This window comes from Kryptolebias marmoratus, linkage group LG15, assembly GCF_001649575.2.
Source record: "Kryptolebias marmoratus isolate JLee-2015 linkage group LG15, ASM164957v2, whole genome shotgun sequence".
Classification (NCBI taxonomy): Eukaryota; Metazoa; Chordata; class Actinopteri; order Cyprinodontiformes; family Rivulidae; genus Kryptolebias; species Kryptolebias marmoratus.
Genome location: NC_051444.1, coordinates 9,888,013 through 9,900,368, shown reverse-complemented (window position 1 = coordinate 9,900,368; position 12,356 = coordinate 9,888,013). Strand labels below are relative to the sequence as shown.

The following is a 12,356-nucleotide window of genomic DNA, read 5'->3' as shown; positions in this document are numbered from 1 at the left end:
AGTTGCCTTGATGCAGTTTCTAATCAAAGCTGGGTTCTGTTGTTCTATATATTGTAGAGCAGATGGTCAATTTTAACACCTCTCAAAACCTGTTTCCATGTGTTTCTTCACCTTTTCCAACACTAGACAGAAGACTTCACGTTAGATTAATAATTTAAAAGGTGTGATTTTTAATTATAGCCTTCTCAGTTTTTCCTTTGCCCTGTTGAGGCCCTGCTGTGTAATTTTGAAGGCATCACAGGGGTAAGATTATGGGTTGCTGAATGCTTGTCTCTTTAAAACACAGCTGGAAAGTACAGCTCTGCATCAAGCTCCACTGTTGTAACATGTGCTAGGAATGTTTCATGTGCACACGTGTAGAAGAATCTGCTTCTGTGTGACGAGTCATTCCGATGTCTTCATGCATGTGTGCTCTTGGACTCCATATGGTGCTTTTTTTTTTTGTTTCAACCAGAGAACTGAAGCAAAGTCTCTGCTGCCCTCTCCTGTGCAAACATTTTAATACAGTGGTCTCTGTTTACAATCATAGTTTTTAAAAAAAACCAGTTGAAATACTGTAAGATGTCAATAAAAACCTGAGGAAATTGTCTGCAAATGATGTACATCCTGTCTTTAAGAAATAACATGACAATTACAGCACATCACGCTTGGAAATTAATTGAGAGCTTGAAAAAAGTTCATGCAAGCAATTTCCAATTTAAAAGTTTAAGTGGCAAAAAATTAAAAAATATTGCTTTTTTAAACTTTTATTCACAAAAAGACTTTTGCAGTGAGCAAAAGTTGTTATTATTTATTACTGTTTGCTCATTATAATGTGAGCGTAGCAGTCAGTTTTAGCAGCTTGGTCTCTCGTGGATCAGCTATATGTGGCCACAGATGGTTACTGAGAAATTACAACCTCAGGGCAGAAATGGTAAATGAGATTGGAACAGAGAGAAACTAAAGCAGTAAAACAACACAGAACAAGCTAATAACAGAGAGTCTTGTCCGCTCTGGCCCATGGTGTTTCCAATATGAATGCTTGGAAAAGCTAATATATATTTTATTTATATTTTTAATATAGTCAGCAAAACACAGGTGTTTTGGGAATCACATTTGCAAAGCAACTATTTGAAAAAATGAAGATTGAAGACCTTTACCCTAATTGGTAACTGAGATATCTCTAAATGCACTAAATCCACCTGCATTAGTGTAATGTCTTCAGGTAGTCTGACTGAGACAGAAAGTATAACAGAATTTGTTTTTGCACTGTTGTGGTCACAAACAAAAAAATGATCATCTTAACAGCTATCACAAACACACTGAGTAAGTTCTCCTTCTTTCTTTTACTGTCAACTCCACCTAAATTGGTGCAAACGTCTTCCTATAACTTGCTAGCGTCTGACATTATATGCAAATAAGCTTAAAAACCCATCCTGCATCAAATTTGGTTCCATTAGGCCAATTTGTTTGTGTCAAATATGCGTATATTGTGTTTTTTTTTTGTTTTTAGCAACAGTAGATTTCAGAAGTATTCCTGGAGTAAAACTGGAGATTTATTTGTCAATGGCATCATGAGTAAAGAAATAACTGTACACAGATTACAAGGCTGGGAACCAATACTGAACAGTCATTAACTTCAGGCTCCTGGCGGTGGACAAGAATTTTAACCCTTTCATGCATAATGGTCACTGCAGCTATTTAAAAGCCATTTTCTTGTACATGTATGGGTTTTTATGAGCATAGACCACAAAAATGGACATTAGTGCATCATGCAATACACTGCCATCTAGTAAAAACAAATCTAAACATATGCTGTCTACCTATAGGGAGATGTGGAAAGGTTCTTGAATAAATACAATTTTTACAAAAAAAAAATTCTTCCACCCTTTTTTATGCCCTAAGAAAAATAAAAGTATTTTGGGGGAAAAAAAATCCTGGCTGAAGTAATCATAATTCATGCATGAAAGGGTTCAAATTTTAAAACAGGTAGCACACACTGCACTATGGCATGCATTGCCATACCATACTTTGCACACAATATTTAATGTCCTAACCCTGCTGCTTGCAGACTGGGCCTGTCACATAATGAAACAATCTGGGAAATTGAGACAAAAATGTACTACAAAGGCTTTGAACTGAAGAGCAGCAGAAATATCTACGCAACTCATCCATCATTCAATGTGAGAGAAAAGATTTATAATCTGCTCCCATGTAACTCTTTAAGGTATTAATGAGTCACATCCTTATAACAGAACAATTTTCTTTAATCCCAGACTCCTATTGATATTTTTCAAACCACATCTGCTGCTCAGTGCAAGCTGTCAGCTTCACACAGAGTCTAATCCTTTTAATCCACAATGTAAGACAGGTTTATTAATGAAGCTTTATTGATGCCATCAGAAAAAAAGGCTTGTGTTCTTGCTCAAAATCCCTAAATGTGTTTCATTTGTCTGGATATGCAACAGGTTAGAAGATTAAAGAGAAAAAGGCCTGAACATGACGGTGCTGGCAGCAGAGAGACACAGGCAACTGCCCCCGTCTCTGTTCCTGTCAGTGATGAGAAACATCACGGCCTCAATCTGTCTGAAGGAGTCTGGGTTTATTCTCTGTCCCCCCCCCCCTTCATCCTCTCAGACTCCATCTGGTTCTCTCTATTCTGTTTTCAAGTCTGTGTGTCCATCAGCGCTGCTTTCTCATTTCACCAGGCGTTACATTACACAGATAAGCTGATGTCTTTCTTCTTATGCGTTTGTCACTTCAAACACTCCACTGTTGCCATGGTGACTTCATCATAGGTGAGACCTCAACCTGGTGGGGCGATTAGCCAGATCATAATTGCAGATTAGCTGCGCCAGTGTCACTGCGTTCATTTTGTTGTGCAGCACAGACATTACCCAGCCCTTTCAGTTAATCCATCATCAGACACAGCTGATATTTACACGCCATGATGAAGATTTGGCAGGAGATGAGTGGAGGGCTCAAGATTCTGGCAGGAAGCGGGAAGATCAGAGCTCTTAAGTGTCCTCTGCTTTGTGTTGTTTCAGCTGGGCAGGCTCAGGGACAGAAAGGAGAGAATCAGAGGAGAACATTTCAGCACACACTCACAACAGACACTTAGACAAACATTTTGTCAAAGAGTAGTGCAAAAATGTGAAGCTATTAAGTCATTTATGTATAACACATTAACTAGCTAGAAACTGTGCAAATAAAAACTGTTCAGCGGTGTGTTTTTGTAACATTCAAACCAGAGGAAAACACAGTGACTGCAATACAGAATTAAAACATAACCTGATGTTTTATTATTTCATTAAATATTATTACTGATCACAATCAGCTGCCGCCATGGCTTGCTATTGTGTAGTAGTTAATCTCGCTAAAGTAACAGTTATGATAAAGTCACATCATTTATTTTAGGTCACTTTATATGTGTAGGTTGTTCAGCTGAAATGGTCATTTTTTTGTATAAATGTGATGATAATCATTGAGATACATAAACAGCTAAAACATAGACAGACAACATAGAAAAGGCTGCATTTTCTTGTTGTAATAAGAATATTTGCAATATATATATGTATATATTTGTAGTAGAAAATAGTTATTTAACAGTAATTTCATTCATTTTTATGTTAATGGAACATACAAAATTATATGGCATAAATTCAAGGTTCACTTTGTTTTAGCAATTATACAGTAACTATTAGAATTTGTCTTTATTTTTCTTTTAAAGTGCAATTGCCTAAATATACACATTTAGGCCTGCATAGTTTTACACTCACTCAAAATTGTTTTAAAAGCTGAACATTTTTCCCCTCTGTCCTAACTCATGAATATATATATATATATATATATATATATATATATAAAAACAAAAAGTTGTGTTATTTTTTTCTGGATGGTTAAGAACAGTTTTGGCACTACAGACATTATATTTAGTTGAAGCGAAGGTGAAAGTGGCTCTTATAAAGGGTGATAAAACTTGTAGTTCACATTTGTTGCCTCACGATGGAAGCAGAGTAGCATAATTGGTTTCTCCCAACAGAACAAGGGGATTCTTAACAAGCAAATAAATTGAAACCTCGTCCTCTGAGCCCTTGAGGAGTTTTGTAAGGCGCTGCATAAAACGCTCTTACTGCTCTCCACACACACACCACCCCCCCAGCCCTCTTGTCTTTTGGGGAGGGTTTGTGAGGACTGCTGCCTATTAAAGAGTCTGTGAGAGAAATGTGTTGAAGCGAGGCCAGCTCGGCTCTCAATCTGAAGAATGTGTTGGCATATACAAGGGGCGCCACTGAAATGGAACTTTAATTCATTTACACGAAAACCAGAACAATCATAAAAGCAGTCCTCACTGCTGACAGCGAACAGTTTAGGTAATCCAGACTGGAACATTACTTCCTTTAACCTGACAATTACTCATTTATTGAGGGGTTTATGTTAATTGCGGCATCCACATTTAATGTAAGGAAGGGAAGATAGCATGTGTGTGTGTGTGTGTGCCTGTCTGCATGGTGTGTGTCAGATGGTAGAGGTGGGCTGTGAATAAGCCTTTGATGTATCCAGCCAAGTTTCCCCCTGTGGACAGCAGCTGTTATGATACACACTGTCTAGTAGCAACAGATCCTCCCAAGATGGTTCCCCACCTCTCCTCTAAACTCCCTTCTCTTACTTTCCCCTGTTTTCTCCTAAGGCTGTGTTTAATGGAGGGGAAATGAAAACAATAGCCCTGCCAGTCTGAGGATCAGCAGCTGTTCTGCCAACCTGACAGTCAAGTCTGAGACTCAGAGACTGTAAGAGAAAGACTGATGGACCAAAGTGTTTTCATATAGGTGTTTCCGCTGGTGAATAAAGAAAAGTAATGTTGTACAGCCATCTAAATTATTCATCAAGCAACTGGATGAACAAAGAGATGAGGCACTTTTGGTAACTAACATGCCGTTTGTCTTAAAAATGGTTGTCAGAGTTCAGCAAAGGCTTTCAGCTATCCTCAGTTTTTTTTTTATATTTAGCTAATTTCATTGACCTGGTCTTAACCAAGTCCTGCATACTTTCTGAAGATTTTCTTCTCAGTTAAGCTTGACACTGGTCCATGAATCATTCAAGTATAAAAATCCCTTAAACTAAAAGGATGAACCAGAACATGCTGTCATGTTGGATTCTAATTTTCGTACCCACATGCAGAACACAACTAAGAACACTGGCTCAAATGTGAGAGGTTTATTATAAAGAAATTAAACAGGAAGGTGAGTGATGGTGTTAGGTCCAGGATCTCCTCTACGGCACACACCAGGTCTCTGAGCACAGGAGGACAGGTCAGTTCAATTCAAGCTCAGCAGGAATCTTCAAAGACGGAGTCAGATGGAGCTTACGTGGTTGGAAGCGGGTCCGGACCGGGGGGGAGGCGTCTGGGGTGTCCAGGGCTCGATGGGAGGAAGAGGACGGCTGGAGAGGCGGCGTTGGAGGGTGGACGAGTAATGGGGAGTTCCACTGCTTAGAGAAACGTAACTTGGGTGTCTAGTCAGCTCCTCGAGGAATCAGGGTCAGGGAACCGTCTGACCTGATGTCTGGATGGTCCACAGAGTCCTGAAGGAAAGTCCGAACATAGGTGACACTCTGGCAGTGAAGTGACGGCGACTCCCTCCTAATATAGGAGCTGACGAGATTGGCACCAGGTGCGCTGGATCAGGAGCTGTAGACCAACCCTCCAGGCAAAACCTCAGGACGCCCTCTGGTGGAAAAAAGTGAGACAGCAACCCCACCATTCAAAAACCCTGGACCCCAACACATGCTACCTACAGTGGGAAATGAGACAATTCTATATTATCCATTGAAATAATTTGGATATTTTATTATTTTTGCTGCCTCTAGAGAAATTCCAGATATGCACCACAGTTTGAAAGAGATGAAATATTACTTTACACCAACAGGGTGATTCCCAAAGAGCTGAGAACTTGGCATTTAATAGATTTGCTAAAGAATGATGCATCTCTAAAGTCCTGTGTTTGTCTTTACAGTAATATGTAGTTTTTTTTTAATTCTGATGAGTATGACTTATAGATGTTGTTTATCAACAGGTACCAGTGGTTCCCAACATTGGTCCTTGAGGAACACTATCCTGCATGTTTTTGTTGTTTCCCTGCTTTGACACACCTGATTTGAATGAGTGAGTGATTATCAGGCTTCTGCAGACACTGAAGACAGGCTGAAAAGCAGGGAAACAATGAAAACATGCAGGATTGTTTGCCTCAATGACCAGGGTTGAGAATTATTGATCTGTAGGATTGGTACTTCTTCCTTTGTTTTGATTTTCTTGGTAAAAAAAAAAAATCACTCATCTGAATCTGCCAAAAACCATGTGGAAGCTTGATTCACATGAATGACTTACATTAGGCCTCTGCAGTCTGTGGAGGTAAACAAATATGGCTGGTAAGTTTTATTTAATCACTTTGACTGTTTCTGCAGGTAAAGGAATGCTTACAATTTTTTTTTTAATTTAAGGACACATGAGAAAAATAATGTGCATATTTTGTTTCTTACTTTCTGATTCATTTTTTGGTCAGGTCTTTGTGACTTTGCCTTGAGTACCTTTGAAAAACTTTGTTCAACCTAGAAACTCATTACAACATAGCATTAAAGTTTCCTATTTCAAATACACAGCAATTGTTTCAAAACCAACTTCACAAGCCCCAAAGTTTTCAAAAGATGTTGACAGCTGGACACCAGAGAGCCACTTCAAGATTTATTTGTGATTCCAACATGTGCAGAGTTCATACGGCCGCAGAACACCCGCACGAAGAATGCAAAGAAATTAGTCAGCTCCGTCTTCTACTAATTCTCAGCCGCCTGGGTTTACTCATCAAAGTGCTGTCAGGTCATGTAAAATGATATCATGGAGCATTTGGGCTCCGTGATCTTTGGCTTTCCACAGCAGTGTCACTGGTGTTGAGTGAAGGTTTGAGGAAGGGCAAAACCGCCACAGACACACACACAGACACACATCCACTGTGGTCAAGACAGGAACAAACCACAGGCACCCATGTGAAATGAGTCAGTGAACAGGCCTTTATTCCCACTCTGTGCTGCTCTATGAGTAAACTCACTCAGTCAAACGTTCCCAAACTTTGCATTGCATGCCTTTGCTCACTCATTTCCTAAGATGTGCGTTGACCTCAAACTGTGACCCAATGTTCTGAATGTGCTTCATTGAATTTCTTTTGTCTAGTTTGCATTGCAGTTTTGTTTGTCCGCACTAAGAACTAAGAAGCCCATTTTACCTTTTGGTACCTGTTATGCACTGATTGTGTTTTGAACCATGTGCTGGAGTACACAGCTACTTCCCTACCGTTTCAAAAGTTCTGGTGCAGTAAGCATGCAAATAGGTTTTTGCAAGGATTCTTCTACATCTTCCATTTTTTTCCAACAAACAAATCTCATGATAAACCAAATCATTTTGTCTGAGTGTGCAACAGGTCTGTTTAAAAACATACACTGTTATTGGAGACCATAGTGCATTAAAGACCCTTCTCTTTGTGAAGCAAGTCTAATCGTGATAAATGTATTGTAGTGGAGTATCGTGTTGCCATTTTACCTCACTTCTGCGCTTGGTGCTTAGAGACATTTTTACTTTTCACACCCCAACATACACCCCAGTGCACACACAAAAATCCAAAAGCCCCCCCAGCCCAGGCATCAGTCGGTGAGCCAATCCATCATGGGACATTTGTGCTGATGTGAGGAGGTGGAAGAAAAGCAGTTGAGAGAGGAAGAAAAGGACATGTGTGGGGCTAGAGACAAAGAAAAGAGAACGGGAGACACTGTAGAGCCCATATCGCTGTGATGGATGAGAGAAAGGATGGTGGGTGATAGCTCCCTCCCCCCCCCAAAACTCCACCTTCTCTATTAAAGGCCCTTTTAGCCAAGAAAACCTTGTGTGCAGGAACATCGGAAGCCTGCAGTGAGATTTACAAGCTCAGATGTAAAAGTGTGTGAACTACTTCCTTATGCTTCATTCTGTTTTTCTGCTTGTTTTTGTCTACCTTAAAGTCATATCTTGATTAGCATAAGCAGTCCAGCACAGCTAACATTCTCCATTTTAGGTCCATCTATTGAAAACATCAGACAAAAAAGTTGGAGGAATTATGCTGGTCAGAAATCAGGGAAAACGCAGACAAGGACAAACCACAGTGCCGTCATGTTTTGAGTCCAAAAACTGAAGACTGGCTAAATGCAGATGCTAGACAGCTGAAATACGTAACAACGTATGACAGATCCTGCCACAACTAGCATATTGTTTTACAAGAAAATGAATACCAAAAATGATGAAAATAAAAGATTTCGTGTTGGTGTGTATTTATGTATTCCATATTTTTTGGTGGATTGCGTCCTCTATTGCAAGTAAGTGACAACTACATCCATAAACAAAAATAAACCTAATTATTATCATCAATAAATTACTTTTTGAAATAACTGGAAGCATAAATCTGATCAAAGAGTAATCCAAAATACACGGAATGGGCAAAAACTGGAAAGAGGGAAAAAGGAGGATATGTAGTCAGTGGAGCTTAAAGGGGAGGAAAAAGAGGAAAAGCAAGACGAGAGAGGTTTCTCCTGCAGGGCTGTGAGGCTGGCTCTGCGCTCCTGTTCTGTTAGGCGGCCGTGGCTGGCTAAATAAACAATCGTAATTGGCTGTGGAGCCCCACTAGTCTGGGGTTTCACTCGCTTTCATCCTCTGGAAGCTGCCGGGAAGCTGTGGGAGAGCTGAGGTGAGACGTCATGACAAGCACACATGTGCTCAATCATGCACGCTCACGAGAGCTTGCAGACAGATGTGCATACAGTATAGAAGGTTAACCTGGAAACGTAAAGAAAAAGGGGTTTTATTCCGTTCACTTTTTGCCTGAATGTAAATTGCACTAGAAGTAAGTGGGCTGCTGCGAGCCTCCTCTGCTCCCTGCAGTTTCACTCACAGGAGAGTAATATGACCACCTGCTCAGCACATCTGGGCATAAGCAGTGAGCTGCACACAAATGCACTCCTATCTGTGGTTAGTTAAACAGATGCAGACTCAGGAATGTGTGAGATATGATTCATACTCCAGAAATACTAACAGACACAGACAATCCCCAGAAACAATTCCCCTGATATAGCTGACGCAGACAAAGCCCAGATGCACTTTTTCATGGCACACAAGTCTGGATCAAATACAGCACAGCAGACTTAATTCATTATCAACCAAGAGACTCAGTGGCTAATTGTTGTATTCACCCACTTCAATGAAGATAATAGTTATAATGCTTTTATTTGATTTTACAGGACAGTGCCTAATAGTTTTCAATGTAAGGGATATCCATTTGAGGAGGAAATCAGCAGAATCTCTTTTTATTCATAGAGCTTGCCAGATGTGAATAAGCTGGGTGAAAAGACATTTGTTGTTGTCAACTTTAAAATCAAATCTTCAGCTTTAAAGAAAGATAAAAATCATCAGAACTCTTTAAAATCCTTAATCGTAAAGGCAGTATTTTTTTACTGCAAATTTAAAATTTTTCTTTTAACATTTTGTTCTGACAAATTCCTCTTGCACATTTTCAGCTCATATTTTTCTTTGCAGGCACAATATACATTTTAGAAGTAGAACAAGTTAAGAAAAATCAAATGAACAAATAAGGATTTTTTTTTTTTATCTGACGGTCATTCTGCCAAAGCTTTTGCATCAACAGGGAATGATTTTTTTCTTGCTTCTCCTTTCCCACAGCCAATCATTGCTCCATTGTCTAATGCATATGGTGGGAACTTACCCAAAACAGTGTCCAAAGAAAAGAGGAGACCTATAAATACTAACGACTGTATTTTCAAAGTGATGGAAATGTGATGTTGAAGAGAAAGAAAGGAGAATCTAAAGAAACTCTTGCTCTCACAGCTCTGGCCCTTAGCCCAGTGTGGCTGGAAAAAAGGAAATGTGCAAGTGGTTGTCATGGTAGGGAAGAACAGAAAAAAGGAGATGCTTTTGGTTGAGGAGAGAGAAATATGTGTTTTCTTGATTGCTTTGCTGCTGGGTGTTTTTAAAAATGTTGTTTTTAGATGTAGTCCTGTTGTGTATTTGTCTCGTTAGGTGATGCACTCAGCAACAGCATCAACACAGAACAGAAATGTTTGGGTTTATCTTTTCTTTTCTTTTTTTGTTTTAGATATAAAGTGGAATGTAAAACATTAAGGCATGGAGGGGGTGGTTGGTACTGGTGGTGGTGGGGTAACTGTACTGCATCTGGCAATGGAAAAGAGCAAATCAAGAAAATGTTAACCCTCCTGTGGCCTTCGGGTCAAATGGATCCTAATGTACAAGGGCATCTATTCCTCTCTTCAGTTACAAGGACTTCAGAAGGGTTTAAAAAATTGCAAAATCATTTAAAAATAGGGAGACTGTTTTATGCTGTTTCGATTTTGCCTCTCCGTGAGTGTATTACAATGATTTGTTGTCTTTGTTGATTTTTTTGTTTGTTTGTTGGTTCGTTTTTTTTGCACAGAAGAGGTCTGCGGAATTACAAAGCCCACTGCAAAAGGGAGCAATTTATTCCTGAAAGATATTGCTTTAAATGATCTAAAATGTCTGTTTTACAGTAAAGGCTTTCCTTTAATTAGCCCACATATCATCGTCACCACGGAACACATTTGCATTTTCTTTGCTCGGTGGCTACTTTGGTATGCTTCAAACAATGAATGAAGAGCTAATCTACTGGAGGGGGACTTTAAAGAGACAGGGAACAAAACATTCAAATAGAAAACAAGAATATGTGCTGAAGCACAGCTTAAGCAATTTATGTAATACAGTGGATTTTTTATAGTGTGGTCAAAATAATGACGTTTTAAAAAAGGAATCATGCATTAATTTATACAGATACTGATTGACTATACATTCTTATTGATGGTGAAAATCACTGACTTCCATCACTCGGTTTTTTCGATGAAAAATACTGTAGATTGCTAGTTAACAACTCTGCAATGAGGGATAATTATTGGTTCTCAGACACTGAACATCTCGAGCATCTTTTAGATAATAGTCGTTTTTTAATTTGGACCTAACAGGACACCTAATGGTGGATTCTGAGTAATTGGAGCTCTTCTATCTGAATATATTTCTCAGGTCCAAATCCTTTTTCAAACACCTTGCCACAATTACCCAATAATGTTATATTTTTACTTATAGGAAGTATATTACAAAATATAATGCTGTATGACATTTTAAAAGTGATTAAATGTCTGCAGCATGTTATGACTGAAATCACTTGACAACACATTAAAGTCTCTATATTTGCTTCATAGACTCAAAAATAAATATTGAGCCTCACCATAAAAAGGTTTTGTTACCAAATTAAAAGGTCACCATTATCAGTCACATCATAATCAAATGTGAGAAAGCTTTTATTATCATCAACAGTATAAGCACTGTCACAATAAACTCTGCTTGCTTTCATACGAATAAGATGACAAGATGTTTCCTATGTGTGTTCTGTTTACTCTGGAAATTGAAAGTCCACACTGAGAACATTTTGGCACATCGACCCAAATTGTTAGTCATGGAGCTGAATGTGAGGATGACTCTGGTCCAAGCACAGCAGCACAGCCTCCAGCTCATCTAACTGCAGGCTCACACTCGGCACTTACATGGCTCCTCGCGTGACCTGCACACCCTGGGAATCCACACAAGCCGTGAGGGGATATTCTGTGTCCTCAGTTACACGTGTCTGTGTGTGTGTTTGTGTATGCGTGCAAAAGAATTAAAGTCTCCTTATACAAGCTGTGCATATGTCAAGCACCTCATGTATCACACAGCACCTCGGCCCAATGAACAGGAGACAAGGGGCTTTCCTACCTGGCTCGAGTACATGCTGCTCATGTAGCACAGACAAACACACACACACAGACACTTGATTACATAAGTTTAAGGTCAAAACCAGGAGATAAAAGTGTTACATTTCACAACTGGAGCTGTTTGTAACAATTCACTCTGAGTTAAAATTAGGCAATCAACTCACTGATATCAAGAAAAATTCTCACTTGTACAACAGTGTGTGAACAGACACACACGGAAAGATAAACAAAGAAATTATGGGGTGGATATTGAGCACTGAATCCATTTAGATTCAGGGTGTTCTTAAGGGGCAGGATTATTTGATAACAAGAGTGGATAATAAAAACTTTATTTCCCAAAATTTCTCTGAGGATGACATTTAATCAGCATTACCCAGTGAGATGGACATAAAAAAACGGAGTGAAGAGAGGGAGAGGGAGAGGGTGAGGGCGCGCTTCTTCCAAAGTTGGCAGGCAGCCAACAACAACAGCCGACTCCAGTAGGTCGGCACAGGAAGGGGGAGGAGTATATT

The 12,356-nt window shown here is 39.4% G+C and overlaps 1 long non-coding RNA gene across 1 annotated transcript; it reads right to left on the bottom strand.

Annotated features, from left to right (window-relative positions):
• Window positions 1–5,181: 5,181 nt before the first annotated feature.
• LOC112450062 lies at window positions 5,182–5,709 on the bottom strand. Its single transcript, XR_003038624.2, has 2 exons — window positions 5,349–5,709; window positions 5,182–5,273 (listed from the first exon to the last, which is right to left on the bottom strand). It is a non-coding gene; the product is annotated as an uncharacterized LOC112450062 (long non-coding RNA).
• Between the last annotated feature and the right edge of the window lie 6,647 nt (window positions 5,710–12,356).